The following is a 19,867-nucleotide window of genomic DNA, read 5'->3' as shown; positions in this document are numbered from 1 at the left end:
TATTTTATTATTTATATTTTACATGAATGCTATTGAATTTAATAAATTCCAAAAAAGCGACTTGAGTCCATGTACATCAGCATATTCTTTATTCACTCTCACAATCAATTACATCCATTTTATTTATTTATTGTGATGCAACATTAGGCAAGGCCTAGTTTTATTTATATAGCACGTCATACACTTTGGCAATTTACACAGTAAGGAATTAAAATAATCACAAAATAAAAGCAAGGAAAATTAAAGTGCCCCATTATGGATTTTTGAAAATGACCTTTCATGTAGTGTGTAACAAATTGGCCTTGTTTACAAGTGAAATGTAACCCAATTCAGATTTTTTGCTCATGTGACACAGATCGGATGTGTTCTATGACAGTGTAAACAGGAAAAAAGTGCATGCATTCAGATATTTCGAGATCGGTTTCAGGCCTCATTCATATGTGAAAATAAATCCGATATAAATGGAATATGTGCCAATGCGACTGTCATGTAAACAGGCAGATCGGATTTTCTGAGGCATTAGGCTACTTCTCCGCGGTTTAACTCTCTGAGGTCTGAGCTGTTTTCTGGGCCATGGAGGTGTTCTGACATGCTCTGACATTTGTGTGAGTCATATTTTAAAAGCTATTTTAATCTATGAAAACCAGGCAGGGAGCATGTGTATAGAGCACGAACGGCAGCATTGTGACTAGCTTCTGATTGATGGAGACCTAGCACTTTTTTGCCATTATTGCCATATTGAAGTCTCCTGTGACATACTGTGCAAAGACACGTACTTGGCTGTTTGATTTTTTTTGTCCACGAACTAAAAGGCTTGCCATTCTCCCATGGGCGCCAATTTGGTTTGAAATGTGCTGGGGACAAAGACCCATTCGGAAGTGCATTTTCAGAAGTGCTGGGTACAATGACGCATTCATTTTTTTTCTCTTTCGCGCAGGTCATGTTTTGAAAGACGATGTCCTGTAGCTCAGGCACGGCCCCACTTTTCAACAGGCCCACCCAAAACTTTACAAAAAAATAAAGACTTTATTCCACTATTCATTTCCTTCTCTCTGGGCCTCGAGTTTTTTCACGTATGTGTTTTAGCTCAGCGTGTCTGTGTTGTACGTCACACGTAGGCTCACTATTGGCCGACGCTGGTCATGTGTGTGATGCGTGTGACGTACAACACAGAAGCGCTGCGCAGTTATACTACGTGAACTTACTCGAGGCCCAGAGAGAAGGAAATGAATAGTGGAATAAAGTCGTTATTTTTTGTTGTTTTTTTTGCGCACAAAAAGTATTCTCGTCGCTTTATAAACTTAAGATTGAGCCACTGTAGTCACTTGGACTATATTAACGATGTGTTTAATACATTTTCTGGGCCAGCAAGTTCCAATCTCTTAAGAAGCCTATGGAGGAGTGAGCCAGCTCTCAGATTTAATCAAAACTATCTTAATTTGTGTTCCGAAGATGAACGAAGGTCTTATGGGGTTGGAACAACATGAGGGTGAGTAATTACTGACAGAATTTAAATTTTTGGGTGAACTAACCCTTTAAATACCTATGCTAATCAGTTTGTGGGCCATGATTATCTATAACTGTGTCTATTAATGCAGTGTATCACTGAGAAACGTCCTGCTTGAGTCGTCCTTGTGATGGAGGTTCGGGTTGAATAACTAGTTCTTCCAGTGTTTCATTATTGGACTCGCGTTTGGATTGATATGGTAAAATCTACGTCATTGTTCGTTACTGTGTTTAGTTTACGGTGTAGGAAGCCTCAGGACAGCTGATGTTGTTATGGCAATGGGTGTTTTTGTTTAAGACACGCGCGCTGTACGCAGTAAACCAATCACAACAGACTGAGCTGTCTGGCCAGTAGCATGTGGAAAGGAGGGATTTAGAGAGATTGATTCATCTGACGCGCCGTTTAAGAATCTTTGAAAAATGTGGTGATGTGCAAATGTATATTATAATTTGTTACATTTATATAGCGCTTTTTCTGAGACCTCAAAGCGCTTTACATAGAAGGGGGGAATCTCCTCAACCACCACCAATGTGCAGCATCCACTTGGATGATGCGACGGCAGCCATATTGCGCCAGAACGCTCACCACACACCAGCTTACTAGTGGAGAGGAGACAGTGATGAAGCTAATCAGTATATGGGGATGATTAGGAGGCAATGATCGACAGAGGCCAAGGGGCAAATTTGGCCAGGATCTATTATGAGAAAATTCAACAGTTATTTTTACCTTTGATGCACGTAAACCTGTTGTAGGTAAGTGTTGTAGTAAATAGCATAATAGGGGCACTTTAAAACAGTTATAAAAACAATAAAAAAAATTACAGTACAGTTAGAAAATGAATGAAAAGAGTAAAAAGATAATACATAGATAAACTTCTCATCTGGCAATACACCGGTGTATCATATTTTTCACAACTCCCAGTTTTACTCTGAGATTTTCCCATGGTGATTACACTGTGTCTGTGGTGTTCTTGCGGCACGCCTAAGAAATCAACGTATCCAAAAAAACAGATTTTTCCCTAAAATCGTACATGAGAGGCTCTAGGACTGACTCACGGGGTAACCTCGGGTTCACTGCCCCATCAGTCCGCACCCCAAAGATTTGTCCGGAAGCTCTAGGAATGGAATCGATCCAGTCCGCACCCCACAGAACCTCGAGTTTAATTACACGTCAAACTCACTACTTCACCACAGACAGAGGTCATCAGCATGGTTTCATCTCTCAATTTCCCCAATTAAGTAATTTAAGTTTGTCTCTTACCCAATTCGCAGTGCCATTTGAGTTCAGTTTAGAATCAAAAGGAGGATGCAAAAAGAGAACTGAATTCATAACAAATCAAAGCAGGGATCATGACAATACGCAAAAAAAGCATCCCAGTTGGTCTTGACTGGCCTCCATACCGGTAAACCACTGATGGCTGATCTGAAAAAACAAACAGACAAATAAATAAAAATAATTTTAAAAAAAACAGAGAAAATGTGTGAGAAATGGTTTTTGGAGTTGTGGAGTTTATTTAATCTAAATTTGTTCATGGACAGACGAGGAATCAACTTGTGCAACAGCAGTTATTACCAGTCGAGTTAGTTTAAATAGTATAGCTTTATTGCACATCCCTTGTTAGGGAACTCTATTAATTGCCTGAATGTACAATTACGTTAAAGGTACACTGAGTAACTTTATGGCCCTTCAAACTTAAATCTGAAATAGAAAGCTTTTGTAACATTACAAATGTTTTTACAGTCACTTTAAGTCAATTTAATGCATCCTTGCCGAATTGAAGTATTCATTTCATTCAACAACCATAAAAATAAAATAAAAATAAAAATACTGACTGAACAGTAGTGCTTTCTATTTTCAGATAAATGCTGTTCTTTTCAAAGAATCCTGAAAAAAAAGTGTACAACTGAAAATAATCAGAAATGTTTCTTGATTCACACAAGTGCTCCTAAAAAAAGTTATGCTGCAAGTTATGCAAGTTATGCATTACAATATGTTAATCACATAATGCATCTGATAGTTAGTCAAAACATACTTACAAAGCCAAAGATGCTCAGTGCTGAGGCTCTTAAAAGAGCCTTTGGGCTGTTAGCTCCTGTTGACACAGGGAAAAGAGAGAAATAGAAGAAACATTATTTTTCAGCAATGATTATTGGCAAATGACTATATGTTATGAACATGATAAATGACAGATCTAGGATGACTGCTAGATTGATCAATTAAACAATCAGATGACAGTTTTATTTAATTGATATTGGTAATGGTTTACTTTGTAAAAGTAACTTATAAATTTGTTCAGTAAAAAGTACTTACCTCAGAAAAACCCCAGCTGGCGTCTAGCGATCCACTCTCTCTCAGCAGGGACGTCCGTACAAACCTCAGTTTACATTCTGCCAGGTTGTTGCGCGGGCTTTGCAATATAATATATAAATCACACAATATAAAACATTATCATATGATATTTTAATATGCCTAAAACATAAATACAATATGCATATACAAACTTCAAAAAATCTGTCTTCATTTACAGTAGCACTACTGCTTTTGCATAAACAGTAAAGTACTGTAAATTCCATATACAGTAAGTTACTATAAATTTTATAAAAAATACCCATAATGCAGTGCATATTACAGTAGTTAACCGTAAATAATATAAGTGGTATTTTACTGGGCTTTTTTGCGGTAAGTAACTGTAAAATTACGGCAAAGTCTAACAGTGTGTAAACCACCTGTTTAATTGATATGCCTGTAACCTTGTGGTAGCAGATCGATGCCTTTCACAGTAGGACCAGAATAACATTGTGCATAACAATATTGTATTTATCTTGTTACAAAAGTGCAATGCTAGATTTTTAGAAGAACTAACTAGGATTTGTATGAAAGAAATGTTAAGTCTGCCTTGCCATTGTCATGACATGACTATCATTGGGTAGGATAATGCAATTTTATTAGAATTTTTGAGCCTATATATTTTTAATTTTTTCAACTTAAATTAAATGAAAGACCAATCACAATTTATAAATATTACTATGCTGCCACGACCAGCCAACAGTTTTAATCAATCCATTTTCCAATTTTTTTCCAGACTTTATCAAGCATTTTAACTTTGGAAAAATGGCATGTTTCACCTACAGTATAGCTTATGAAATGACTCTATAAGCCCGACGACGACAGATAGACTGACAAGAGGTCTTAAAACATCAATGGTGTGTTACTACACTAGGGAGGGGCTATGAGATCTGTCACTCACAGAGGTAACCATGGCAACATTACCATGCCTCTAGTGGGAAGAGCAGTGATGCAGTGTGCAGTAAGATACAATCATACCGCCAATCACATTTACATATATGCATATGCACAGTTAATGGTTGGCTTGCAGAGAGATCTTCCTGAGAAAATCTATTTTGTTTGTGCATGTAAGTGATTGTATGTATCTGTGTGCACGTGTGTGTTCACGGTCCCTCTTTCTCTTTGCTCTCTTTCAGTGTTGATTGGATTTTGCCACCTCATCCTTGCTGTGCATATTAATTAGGAAGAAAGGCGACCCACTGTGCCCTGGATCACACTGTGCACTTGTCCTTTTGGGAGAGCCAGAGGATGGGAGGGGGAATGAAGTTTTTCTTGACGTAGTACCTCTCCTGCAGGTGTCAGTGCTGCACCATGGTCCAGGGGGATTGGATGCAATGCATCATGGGATAGTAGCCCATCACAGGTAGAGATCACTGAAAAGAGAGAGAATTGCATTGTGAACACACATACAGACAGCTGTAAGAACATTTGTTGCTTGCATTGTTCCTTTTTAAAGTGCTTCTTATTCATATTTCTTAAACCACTATTCCTGAATATTAAACTTCTGCAATTAATGCAGCCCGGACTGCTTCATGTATAGACTCCATAGTTTTGTTGATCATTTGAAATTTGTAAATCATTTTTGGTTTAATCTTTGTGTATTAAGAAAGTTACAATGATAGAATGTTCATGATTCACAAAGTAACCAAAAGTGATGATGTCATTTATATTTTTGCATACTGAGTTGTGATTAGTCGGTAACACTTTATAATAACTGCACGCTATTAATCATTAGTTAAGCATTAGTAAACAGTTAATTCATCATTTATAAAGCATTAATAGACATTAACAAGCAGTTTATAAATACAGTTATAAATGCAGTATTCTTAATTTATAAGCATATCTATAATGTGTTTAATAATTGTGTTTTCATACTTAATTAATTATCAATTTATCATTTCTAAATGAAGTATTTCATTATTTACAAACCGGTTATTTAGGAGTTGTCAGTGGTTCATAAGATCACTTAGAAAGTGTAAGTAAATTATTAATAAACTGTTTAAATACATATTATTATTCAGACATATAGTAATAGTTACTTAGTGTGTTAATAAATGGTTTATTAACATGTATTTCTACTAATTCAGGGTTAATTCAGGTAGTTATAAAGCATTTAGTAGTTGTCAGTTCACTATGTTTGTGAGCTAATCTAAAGTGAGGACTAGTTATGCTTTGTAAAGCGTTTATAAAGAAGATTTAAAGGCTGTTAATATTTTTATGTTCTGTATCGCTGTGTTGTATTTGTTTACTTTTTCTGTTTAGAAGAAAACTGAGTCTTTAAATCTCCTTTATAAATGCTTTACAAAGCATAACTAGTCCTCACTTTAGATTAGCTCACAAACATAGTTAACTGACCACTACTAAATGCTTTATAACTACCTGAATCTACTACATTTACTTACACTTTCTAAGTGATCTTATGAACCACTGACAACTCCTAAATAACCGGTTTGTAAATAATGCAATACTTCATTTAAAAATGATAAAGTGATCATTAATAAATTAAGAAAATACAATTATTAAACACATTATAGACATGCTTATAAATCAAGAATACAGCATTTATAACTGTATTTATAAACTGCTTATTAATGTATATTAATGCTTTATAAATGATGAATTAACTGTTTACTAATGCTTAACTAATGATTAATAGCGTGCAGTTATTATAAAGTGTTACCGATTAGTCTTCTTACTTATATTTATTTGCATACTTGTTTACCCTGCCTATATATATTTAGTCGTTTATAGTTACCTTTATTCTGCATATTGACTGTGTTGGTTGTCAATGGAAATTGGAAAAACATCAATGATTTGATTTTGAATGCGACTTAAAATCAAAAAAATCTAAAACAAAAAAACGTACAGTGAACCTTTGATTCTCTTTTGCTGCCTCGCAAGTGCTGCTGTTTTCTTTGAGCAAATGCAAATCTAGTTTTTCGCTCTAATTTAATTTCTCTTCTCTTAAAATTCTCCTTAAATCATAGGAAATGTTTTTTTCTAATCTGGGATTAGCTTTAATTGTCCATGGAAATAAGTTAAATAGGGAAAATGCACAGAATTGGAGTCACTGAAGGTTTTTCCCCCGCTGCAAGTGCACATAATAGTTAACCAGAAAATGTATAGCTGCTCCGTGGGAGATTGTGAAAAAGCATGACACGTACACACTCACAGATGCTTAATGACGTACATGCGGCCCATCGTCATGGAACAGGCATCGTGAATGTTATGTAAAAAGACATCCTGAGAGCTGATGGATTGCGTTAAAGGAGAAACACTGTAAAAAGGAAAGATAAATGTGTGCAGAAAGGATGAGCTCCCCATTTGAAGGAGAGAAAAGAGGTAAGAGAGCTGGAGTGATAAATGAGAGGTGCAGGATAAAGCCACAGCAACCGTGAAATGACCAGGTGCACAGAGGGAGGAGAAAGAGAGAAGGATCATGCAAGAATAGATGGGAGAGATTAGCCATTTTGCCCAATTTACTGAGTGACACAGCACAAAATTTTTGTGTATTTGAAAGTCACTGACATCCAAAGACAGAAAGAGTAATTATACTGGCTGCAAACAATAGATACAAATAATAAACTTGACATGTTAAAAGAAAAATGAATAGCGTGGAAAACAGAAGAGGCGACTAATGAAAAGAACCACATGCATCTATTAATCACACAAACTAAAAAAAAAAAATGTTGCTGTTGCTTTCCATTTTTTGAAATTTTGACTTCTTCATTGTCTTTCCATTCTACTGTTTGCATTTGACTGAATCTCATGAAAACTGTCAAGAAATGCATCCCCCCCCCCAAAAAAAAAAAAACAGAAAAAAACCTTCATTACTTGAAATAAAATGTTAAAAAACCTAAACTTATTTCAGCTAGTTATCTCTAGTTTAGTTAGTTGTACTAAAGTAAAAACAAACAAACAAACAAACAAACAAACAAACAAACAAACAATAAAAAAGGCTATATAGACATAAAAAAAGTGTAATAACATTAAATTCTAATAATTAAAAATAGTAATATGCAGTGCATCTGGAATTAAAGTATTCACAGCACTTCACTTTCTCTACATTTTGTTGTTACAGCTTTATTCCAAAATGGATTAAATTAATTATATTCCTCAATTCTAAAAACAATACCCCTTAATGACAACGCAACGTGAAAGTTTTTTTAAATCAAAAAAAAAAAAAAAAAAAAAAAAAACTTTGTTAACACTAGAAGTGCCAGAATTCCATAACTACTAGAACTGCCGCAAGCGGTCATTTTGACCGCTAGATTCCAAACTCTACATCTTTAATGATAAATACCCAATTGAGAGATTAATGCATTTATTGTATTAGGATATATTTTAAAAACAAAACAACACCAAACTGTACATTTAAACAAGTTTAATTATACATTTATAAATAATATCTGTAGATGTCCTGAACAAAATAACGGAGTAGCCTATGTTTTAATGTTTCCACTGTTCGATCGCGCCCGCCGACACACACACACACACACACACCACACCATATTACAGCATTGCAATCTTGACATTGCAGCCTGTTCATTATAGCCATAATAAAATAGTCAACCTAACATATAAAAATTCCACTGCTCTGTTTATATAGTCAGTATAGCCTCGTACAATTCGTACCATTTTGCGCGTGTGAAGAGGATGATTTTTTCCGTCGATATTGGAACGTGAGTGAAGTACAAAGCCTATAATAAAGTAGTTTAGTTTAAAATAGTTTACCATCCAAATACATCGCAAATGTCGAAACATTTTGATTCTAATTAGAGAATTACGTGAGCCTAACGCCGCTTACTTTCACTTTCGCTTATAAAGTATTTCATTTTGGCTTGTTTATAGTTATTTTTTCATTCTTGTTCTGTTCTGAATATCATTACATTTAAATTATTTGTTGTTGAATATGTTTTGTGTATTTTTTACCACATTTTATTGTTGTGTATATTGGTATAGCCTATAATAATACCGCGAAATTCAGTGCGGTCAATATGACCGTCTATGGCCGAAATAGGTAAATATGTTCATTTGTTTTTTTGCCTTATGTGCAATTTATATGAAAAACATTTTAAATGAAAATACAGACACTTTTAGGAAAAGTCAGGTACCGGCAGGATTTTATTTATTTTTTCAACAAAGTTATTGCAGATATAAAATTCAAAACGGTCAAAATGACCGCCATGGCACTTCTAGTGTTAAATCACCTTTGGCACCAATTACAGCCTCAAGTCTTTTTGAGTATGATCCTACAAGCTTGGCACACCTATTTTTGGACAGTTTCTCCCATTGTTCTTTGCAGGTTGGATGGGGAGCTTTGGTGCACAGCCTTTTTTACATCTCTCCAGAGATGTTCAATCGGGTTCTAGTCTAAGCTCTGTCTGGGCCACTCAAGGACATTCACAGAGTTGTTCCGTAGCCACTCCTTTGTTATCTTGGCTGTATGCGTAGGGTCATTGTCCTGTTGGAAGATGAACTGTAACCCCGTCTGAGGTCCAGAGCAGGTTATCAAGGATGACTCTGTACATTGCTGCATTCATCTTTCCCTCGATCCTGAGTCTCCCAGTTCCTGTCGCTGAAAAACATCCCCAAAGCATGATGCTGCCATCACCATGCTTCACAGTAGGGATGGTATTGACCAGGTGATGAGCAGTGCCTGGTTTCCTCCAGACATGACGCTTGCCATTCAGGCCAAAGAGTTCAATCTTTGTTTCATCAGACCAGAGAATTTTGTTTATCATGGTCTGAGAGTCCTTCAGGTGCCTTTTGGCAAACTCCAGGCGGGCTGTCATGTCCCTTTTACTGAGGAGGCTTCCGTCTGGCCACTCTACCATACAGGTCTGATTGGTGGAGTGCTGCAGAGATGGTTGTTTTTCTGGAAGGTTCTCCTCTGTCCACAGAGAAATGCTGGAGCTCTATCATGAGAGTATTTTTCTGTACCCTTCCCCAGATGTGCCTCGATACAATCCTGTCTCAGAGGTCTACAGACAATTCCTTGGACTTTATGGCTATAGGTTTGTGCTCTGACATGCACTGTTAACTGTGGGACCTTATATAGACAGGTGTGTGCCTTTCCAAATCATGTCCAATCAACTGAATTTACCACAGGTTTGACTCCAATCAAGCTGTAGAAACATCTCAAGGATGATCAGTGGAAACAGGAATGCAAAGGCTGTGAATATTTTTATTTATTTATAAATTTGCAAAGATTTCAAACAAACTTCTTTCGTTGTTGTCATTCTTTCCATACGTTGTTATTCTGGGGAATTAAAATAATAATGTGGTAAATGAACCCGCACGACTCATTCACACAGAGACACGCAGAACATGCAGGATTCGTATTTAAATAGTCTTACTCTTGCGCCCAGGTTCACAGGTACAGAAATTTGCCACCGATTGATTTTATGTGAATTGTTACTCAGTAGTATCGACGTAATTTGGTCGGTGAAATTAAAAGTACAGAGTTCTGTACCCAACCCTAGCTTTCAGTATAGTTTGCAGCATACTTTCAGAGTTCCTCTGTAACCCAACACCTTCCCCAGCTCCACCTGAATATATCTGCCACGGGTAATTTTATATACAGTATGCTATTTGTGCTGAAGTAGTATGTCTTACATGATCAAAGCAGCTTATGGGTGTATGTATTAGCAGTAGCAAGGTCCTGTACTTCTCTGTAATAATTTTCAATGACAAATTAAAAGATTTGGGGTTTATGCAATACAATTATGATTTCAAAGAGGATTGTTTTATTTTGTAAACTATCCAAACACAAATAATAGTCATATACATATCAAACTGGCTGTCAAAGTGCAAAATTGCTACAAATGTAACATCAATGCAAGAACAAAATATATACAACTTAAATTGGATACACGGGCAGTGATGAAACTTGCAGCTTTCACTGTGAACAGAGCCACGCTGAGACGCGAATCACAAGCTGAAACTCGCTGCACCCTATTTAGATCACAGCATTTGCCGTGTGATAAGTGCACTATTGCGATTTTGTTTTCTGCTCAATTGAAAGATTCTTTGCTAAAGCAATGGTGCAAAACATAAAATTAATGATCTTCTAGGTTCATTATAAAACTGTGGCGGGAAAGATTAAACTATGATGGGTCATAATAAAATACAGAAATATACATTTGGTATAGAGCAATGAAGCAGGACAATTAGCCTAATCAATTTAAAAAGGCTATTATTCACATTTATGTGCACATTTAGCATTTTAATCTTTGGTTTCCATAAATCATTTACAAAAGTGTAAACTTTACTAGTTGATTCATGTGAAAAATCAACCCAGTCCTTTATCATCAGACGATCTCTTCTCAGTGAACTGTAAAGCCGCAAGATGTGTGATAAAACAATAGATAGCGGTAATGCACAGTTTTAGTTTGTGATCTAATAAGAAGACAACACTGCACTGCCTCAATACATTGCATGCTCGTCAAAACGCAAAACGGAATGTATAGCTTTTGGTCACGCTACACAGCTACTTGCTGGAAAAAGTAATCAGCTACTGGAAAAGCAACACTGTTTTAAAAGCCACTGAGCTACTGTCAAGCTACTGAAAAATGTAGTTAGGTTAGTAGCGTTGCTTGTAGTTAGCGACTCCCCAACACTGATAATATCTATATTTTTGTCCTGTGTTGATTCATTTCCTTTTGAAACAGAAATTTGGTGTGGTACATGTCGCTATCAGCTAACAGACATGGACTATTCCATTTCTTATTTTATGGGCCTTTAGGATACGATTTCTTATTTTGACCTGGACATTTCTTTATGAGATTCACACATTTATATAGCATGTGAGGTAGAATTGAGTCTGTGATGGATATCTCTAATAATATATTCTTCTGGGAGCCACTGGCCACAATGTAAGGTAGACATGACATAGTCCAGGATAGTAGAGCCTATTACAATGAAGGAATACACCCTTGAGTCCTGACATGTGGAACACTCTCCATACGTTAAACCCTGCAGTAGTGCTGTGTTCCTCCGCAGTGGATCCCAGTGGATTCTCATTGCTACATATGTAAACGTGAGTAAATCTTGTTTGCATGGCAAGTACGTTCCCCATATAGAGTCATTGAATAAAAATCACTGTTTATCCATGAAATAAATATAGTCTTATAAAAATATCAACAGCAACCTTGTGGGAAATTGCTTTTGGCTGAGCAAGCGCTGCTATTGCGCTCATACTTGGGGGCTGGGATTTGAACAAACCCCTAACACTAAATAGTATATTCATTTGTGAAACAGACATGATTGATATCTCAAATCATGCAGCTTGTTGACAGGAAGTGTGATATGTCTCTAAGCGACCAGAGGTACCATAGACTTGAGGCCCTGTTTACACCTGGCATTAAGATGTGTTGCGGTCGATCGGATAACAAGTAGACAAGTAGAGGGAGATACTCCTCTTTACACCTGGTGTTTTAATCCATCTCTTGTGTCCACTTTCAACCACTTCTGATCTGATTTCTTAGAGGGAGGATCAATTGGCAGGTAAATGTATGGGCTTTTTCATTGATATCTCAAATAATGTAGCTTGCTGACAAGAAGTGTGATATAAGGTACATTTATGGGCTTTTTCAGATCTTTTGATCCAATTGGGTGAAATAAGGTCATACAATTTACATATGAACGTGACCGGAGACAACGGAAAAACATGGAGAGAAGTAGTTTTTGTTTCTGCTCTGACAGCTGCAAGACTATGCCGAATGCGGTGAGTGCGTGTTAGAAATCAAGAATGGTGAGAGAACATTGTGCTTGATACGACTTTTGTCTTCAAATCAAACTTGCGTTGTCTTCTTGTGTTGTTTTTTAGCGGTTGGCAAACCAGCTTATGGTGCATTACCGCCACCTACTGGACAAGAGTGAGGAGTGTCAATGCTTAGGGAAAACCCCCCGTAAAAACAATAATAGATAACATAATCTTATATAATTTTGTGTTTCTTGTAGATAATTCATCAGAGCAATTCAAATGTTTATTACCTTGCTGCTTACCCATAAAGGGCCAGATTTACTAACAGCTTGCTTCAGCGCAAACCCTCTTTTGGCGTTAAAAAACTACGGTCAGGATTTACTAAAGACACGCAGTGAAAAATTTTCGCTGAAAATGTGTAGGCAGTTATTTTTGCGGCTGACCATATTGCATATGCATTTGCAGGAGTTTACCGTTCAGACGCAACATTTATGGGAGGAGAGTATTTAAATGAATCACGCAAGGTGCATGATTTACCAAGGTTTGCGCTCGTCAATGTACTGGTGTTTGCGCAATTATTTACTGTCCAAAAAAAGCACGTCTTAAACCATGTTCTTTAATTTGCGTGTCGTCAGTAGATCACGCGCAGAACTTTCCACTCCCATCGGCGCTGTTTTTGGAATTGTGCTCTCACGCTAATTTGCCCTGTTTAGTAAATCTGCCCCAAATGGTCTAAATGCATATTGTTTGCACCTTCCTTTACGTTTCCTGTATTTGTGGTTCATTGTTATATGCATATGCTCTGCAATGCAGAAGGACATTTTCGACGGTTTCATACATCCCACATATCTTTCCTAATAATTGATTTTGCTTCTGTTTTGCTGATTTTTATATTTCTATATTATTCATGTCCATTGATTTTTGGCATCCTTATCTGCCCTCTTGTTTCCTTCTACTCCAACATGCACTGGAAGCCAAATGGCAGAGCCCTGGATTATTAATCCTATGCACTGCATTATTTCAAGGATAAGATCTTGTCTGCGGCTAGATTGGCCAGATTGAATGATCTTTAATGCTGCCAATGAATCTGAGCATATTACTGCTTTCTTCATACGTTCTTCCTCTACCCACCGAAGGGCCATGACAACAGCTACCAACTCTGCTGTAAACTTTTTTTATGCTGCGATATAACTACCGCTACTCCTTTTTTCTTCGATTCTGGATACTTTGATCCATCAGTGAATAATTTTCACATCACCATATTTCTGGTCAAAATATTGATTTACTTTATTGGGTCACAATTCAGTTACTTCACTTCTTTTATTAAAAGAAGGTTTATTATAGGCATTATAAACACCAAGGTAGGATTACTGACATTTGGACTATTTTACTATAGTTTCCTGTCCAATATTTTGATTATTACTTATTCCATGTTCCCAACATTTTGAGAATATTGCCTTAGTTGGATGTTCATTATTGTGTCCCTTCAAGGGACCACACCATTTTTGGTTGTTTGCGTCTTTTCTGCTAATGACATTTCTCCCATTTTTACTCTGGCGGCAGCTCTGGGGTAAGTTCTAAAAGCCCCACAACATAATCTCAAAGCATGCGTTTGCACAACCTCAATTTTTTTCAGCATGTTCCCACTCTAACTTGAATTTTCCGGTCAAATAAAAAAAATCTAACACAGAGTTGTAAATTCTTTCACTGATTCCCATATTCTTGAGTTTTATTAGTAATCCCTCCTTCCATGTCATATGTTTTTTACACATCAGTGAAAACATGACCCCTTTATTCATTTGTGCCTTTCTTGTCTCTGATTCCAAACATAATATTGAATCCATTGTTTTTCTACCCTTGCGGAAGCCACTTTGATGAGGTGAAAACAGGGCTCTACTTTCTATCTCTTATAGGCCTATGTAATCCTATTTGTAATCATTATTTCCATCATTTTACATGTTTGATGTTTGTGCTATCGGCCTATAATTTGTTGCTTCAGATCTAGCTCTACCTGCATGATTTTATATAGGGATGACTATTAAATGTTTCCATGATGATGGAAGTTTGCCCTCTGCCCGTATTTTGTTGTAACTTCAGTATCTTTAAAAATGACAATTTTCCTATCATACAAGAACAAATGTTACAAATCAAATTGCATTAGCAATTGCTCTTTTTAGTTCATATAGAGAAAAATCTACATCTAGGTTTCCTCTTGTTTCACACTTCTTAAGAGTATCTGGGTATGCTTTACTTTTTCTACTATTTACTTTGTCAAATATTTCAGGTCAGTAGGCAGAGAGTAGGTGGTTTTTTTTTTGTGTGTGTGGCTGTTCGAATGCATTCAACCACATGAACGTTTACACTATGAAAGACGGAAGTGGACAAGTTCAAAATGTTTTAGGCCCTGTTTACACCTGGTGTTAAGATGCTTTTTGGTTGATCGGATCATAAATGGAGGATGCTAAATACAGGTGTGAACAAGGTCTAAAACGTTTTGAGCTCGTCCACTTGTTCACCATTCCTGATGTCTAACACGCACACGTTCAGCGTGGTCTTGCGGCTATCAGAGCAGAAACAAAATCTGCTGCTCTTTGTGAGTTTTCTGTTTCAGAATGGGAAGTATGTCAAACCCGAGAATGCAGAGTAAGTCAAGCCCATTTCTGAAAAAGAGGTAACTTATACTCAGAGTCAGTTGCCATGGTAACTTACTCTGTGAACCTAACCTGGTCGGGAGCAGGTTTTCTTAGGTAAACCCAGAGTTTTTCTTATGTAGTAAATGCATCTTGATTTAAGAATATTTTGATATTTTGACTGGAAACAACAAGACAAAAAGGCTAAGTCATTCATTGCGCATTTTTCTATATAACATCGGAGATGCAGATCACATTAGTAAGGCCACTGTATCAGAGCAGGAAGGAAAGTGTGCCTCGCTCTCACTCCTCCTCCTTTTTGTGTTGTTTCCTGGACACAAACCCGTATGAGCCATCAAAGAAGAGATTCACAGGATAGCAGGTCAGTGTGGAGAATTCGGTTTAAATGAGGCTAATCTGATAAGAATTAGCCTATACTTGTGTATTGACTCGGAAGTATGCAGATGTCTTTTTGTCGCGGTGCTGTTGACATGGTGAATCGTAATTTCGGAGCTCCATTGATCATGGCTTTTCATAGTCATGGTGCACGCGCTTAACTCAGAGTCAACCTACTCAGAGTTGATTGAACTAACTCAATTCAGCTGTTCTGAAACCAAAAACTCAGAATTTCCCATCTCAGGGTTGGTTGAACCTCCTTATTGAAACAGGCCCCTGGTCCCCCAGACAAGTCAAGTAGATTAAATCTATTTGCTGGTTTTTTTTAATGTTTTTGAACACTTGACAGGCTGGGGGACCAGCTTAACATCTCCTAGGCATGACTGGGAGACCAGCTAGACCAGCTTTAACCTGCTAAGACCAGCAAAGCACCCTTAAGATGGAATCATTTTTAGCAGGGTAGCAGTGTCTTGGACATCACCCATAACACGAAGCATCATTTTGTATGTCTAGTTTTCTTTGTTCTCCATATGCTTGCATCTCCCGCTCCCTAACTGTTGTATACTGTGTGCCGCTCTTTTTCTGTCTTTTATTTTCTCTGCACAGTATGGAACAATGTTTAGCACGATGGTAGAGCAGATAGTTCCTGGAGCTTCATTAATCGTAAAAGGAATATTTTGTGCCAATTACCGTTGCTTTAGCTGCAGCAAGGTGCCTGCACGATTATGAAACAAATGCATAAAGAGTAGGGGGAAAAGAGGAAGAAATATTAATGTGATCAAAGAGTGACAGGAAAGTAGAGCTGCAGGTGGCAGTCGTATTACACGACATATTTTCACACATGAGAGGCATACAAAACTGAAGTATCCTGATGATATTGGAGTGACGGAACTAAATTGGTTGCCAGGTCTTACAAGGACTATACTGATGTTTTGCAGGCAATGTGTGTGGCAGGAGATGACTGTCAGCACACAATGAGCAACAAAAACAAACTCAAAAGAAGAAAGGAACAGCGTAATGAGTCTCTCTGTTCCTGAGCACATATATGGGAAATGATGATGGTGTAGGATGAAAAGGTAAGATGAAAAGGAGAAAGAAAATGCATGACTCTAAAACAAGCATGGATAATATTCTTTATGCATGTGTAACCGGTCTGCAGCTGACCGTTGTTACGTTTCTCTTTCTCTGCGTTGTGTACAAGAAGGACCAGGACGCTGTTACTGCGGTTCACCAAAATGTGTTTATTAACAGTCACGCCCAGCATGGACTTCTCACCATCTGTGGATCAACATCCGCAGTGTGCAATGCGTAATAGCATTAAACATAATAACATTCACACAATACAAGAATGTAAAAGACAGTAAAATACCTGTGGATCAACATCAATAAAGTGGATAAATCGATTGTGGGCATTTCATGACAACATTCACCTGTATGATACAACACTAGTTAGTTGATTAATGGCTCAAAACCCTCCTAATACATATCAAACGGCCCACGCGACATATCTTCAAATTCTTAATCCACTCACGCATATAACATATAACATATAACAGAATACACTATACAGTCTCCGTACTGTGTACAAGATGATATTAAATCAATTTACACACTTTGCAAACTTAATTTGCTCATAAATTGAAGAGCTCTGAAAAACCCTTACCTCTCCCCAGCATGTGTAATGCGAACTGGAGAGAGGCGCGCACACACTTCTTCTTCTTCTTCTTCTTCTTGGTTTTATGGCGGGTTCCGTACTTGCGAACCAACTTCATAGCATACCGCCACCTACTTTTTTAATCCACTAATTTCATGCTTGCATTTATCTTCTTTCCTGTGTTTGGACCATCGTTTAGTATTTTATTTATTGTGAATTCTTGGTTTCCCAATAATTGTAATTCCTCCTTTAGACTCTTTTGTTCTCTTTCATATGCCTTGCACACCATCATTACATGTTCCACTGTCTCCTCTATTAAACAAACTTCACAAAAACCTGTATCATGTTTCCCTAATGTGCAATGTGTGATTAAGATATGAATGCCCTGTTCGTAAATGTGTGAATATGACTTGCTCCGTTCTACTTATGTTATGAATGATTTTAGATTTCTTTATTCTCTATTTCTATAATACATATTTAAGTATCTTTGGCCAATTTGTCTGCTTCCTAATTACCCTGAATTCCCACATATGCTGGTACCCACATTAAACAAGTTATTATTCCCATTTGTTTTATACTGTAAAATGTAATTCTGATTTCTATTAAAATGTCACTTCTATTTGTTTGCATTGATTGTAAACTCATTAATAATAATAATAATAATTTGTTACATTTATATAGCGCTTTTTCTGAGACCTCAAAGCGCTTTACATAGAAGGGGGGAATCTCCTCAACCACCACCAATGTGCAGCATCCACTTGGATGATGCGACGGCAGCCATATTGCGCCAGAACGCTCACCACACACCAGCTTACTGGTGGATGATGGTCTCATCCAAAGGACGGTGCTCTTTTGGCAGTATAGTGTCCCCGTCACTACACTGGGGTGTTAGGACCCACACAGACCACAGGGTGAGCGCCCGCTGCTGGCCTCACTAACACCTCTTCCAGCAGCAACCTGGTTTTTCCCAGGAGGTCTCCCATCCAGGTACTAACCAGGCTCAGCCCTGCTTAGCTTCAGTGGGCAACCAGTCTTGGGCTACAGGGTGATATGGCTGCTGGCTGATTCAATGGCATTATAACCGCCATTGAATCAGAACATATTGCTACTTTATCTGGTCTTATTTCGTAAACCCAACCTAGTGCTCACACACTTCAAAATGGCACCAGGACAGCCCCCCCCCCCCCCCAAAAAAAAAAATCAAAAAAAAAAATCAAAATAAAAGTCTCCAGAGAGTGAATCGCAGAATCAACATATATTGCTCAAAGAAAAACGGAAATAAATCAGTAATAAAATAATACGGATTTTAGTAAAAAAGCAACAATGCATTAAACTTGGATTTCACTCATTATAACTCGTTACACATGCTAACACAAACCTATATCTTAGGAAGGCAAGCAGATAAAACAACACCTTTGAATGACTCGGTTTGTCTTTATGAATAGCAAAACATACACAGATGTACATGGTGCAAAACATCCAAATTTTGGTTCAACTTGCAGACGTAAGAATTGGTGTAAAACTAGACATAAGTCTCTGTCAAATACTCCCAAAAGAGTCAGATGTTCTGTAAATCCAACGAGCAATGCACAAGAAAAAAGCTGTCTGTTACTACAGTAGACAGGAAAGATACATTAAGACAAATTACACCTTCAGAAAGTTGAAGATGACAAACCTTTGCTCCTCTTTTGGACCCCTTGATACAGCTATAAAAAGCTCAGAAAGAGGTCGGATAGTTGTACAAGCTCAAATATAGTGTTTCAAAAGAGTGTTAGCTTTTTGTGGGCTTGAATCAGCAAAATATGATTGTTTTTACATTTGTGGTCCCAATGACACCAAATATTTGTTTAAATGAAATTAACTGAATAACATCAATTGGTCAATTGAATATTAACCTTTTATTTTCACTTCAAATGCATTTAAAAAGTTTGTGTGACTAAATAAAAACACAATAGGTGCTATTGGAGCTTTGTGCTTTATATAGAAATGTGTTCCAGTAATATAGTTCAATTTCCCTAAAAACAAATGCATTTCAGAGAAATATAATAAAGTAGACAAAGGTTAGGGTTGGTAAGATAAAGAATCTACAGTGGTCGAGAGAGCTCAACGCGCTGCAACTGAACAAAACACATGCAAATAGAAAAAACACCTGCAAATTAAGAAAACATCTTCATCATACAACACATGTGTGCTCCAAATACTTACAACACAACCAAATTACAGAAACGCGCTGCAAAGAGCACAGACCACAACGGAAATGTTTCCAGGGGACCCCAAGTGTGAACCCGGTTGGGACATGATTATTGCGCGTGAGTATCCCTATGTCCTACCCCATTTCGAAGGGCAGACGGCAGAGCCCTTGAAGTGCTTGAAGGTGTTTTTCTATTTGCATGTGTTTTCTTCAGTTGCAGCGCGTTGAGCTCTCTCGGCCACCGTAGAAGTCTCTTGCACTCACCAAGACTGCATTTGATCCAGAAAATACAGTAAAAACAGCAATATTGTAAAAACATTATAAAAAAATGTCAGGGTGTTTTAATGAATAGAAATGTCAAATGAACAGCATTTATTTGAAATTGAACTGTTTGTCTGTTATAAATGGGGGGACTATGAGGACTTAAGTTGTGTTA

Source organism: Leuciscus leuciscus, assembly GCF_965113295.1.
Source record: "Leuciscus leuciscus genome assembly, chromosome: 10".
Classification (NCBI taxonomy): Eukaryota; Metazoa; Chordata; class Actinopteri; order Cypriniformes; family Leuciscidae; genus Leuciscus; species Leuciscus leuciscus.
This window is presented reverse-complemented; position numbering follows the sequence as displayed.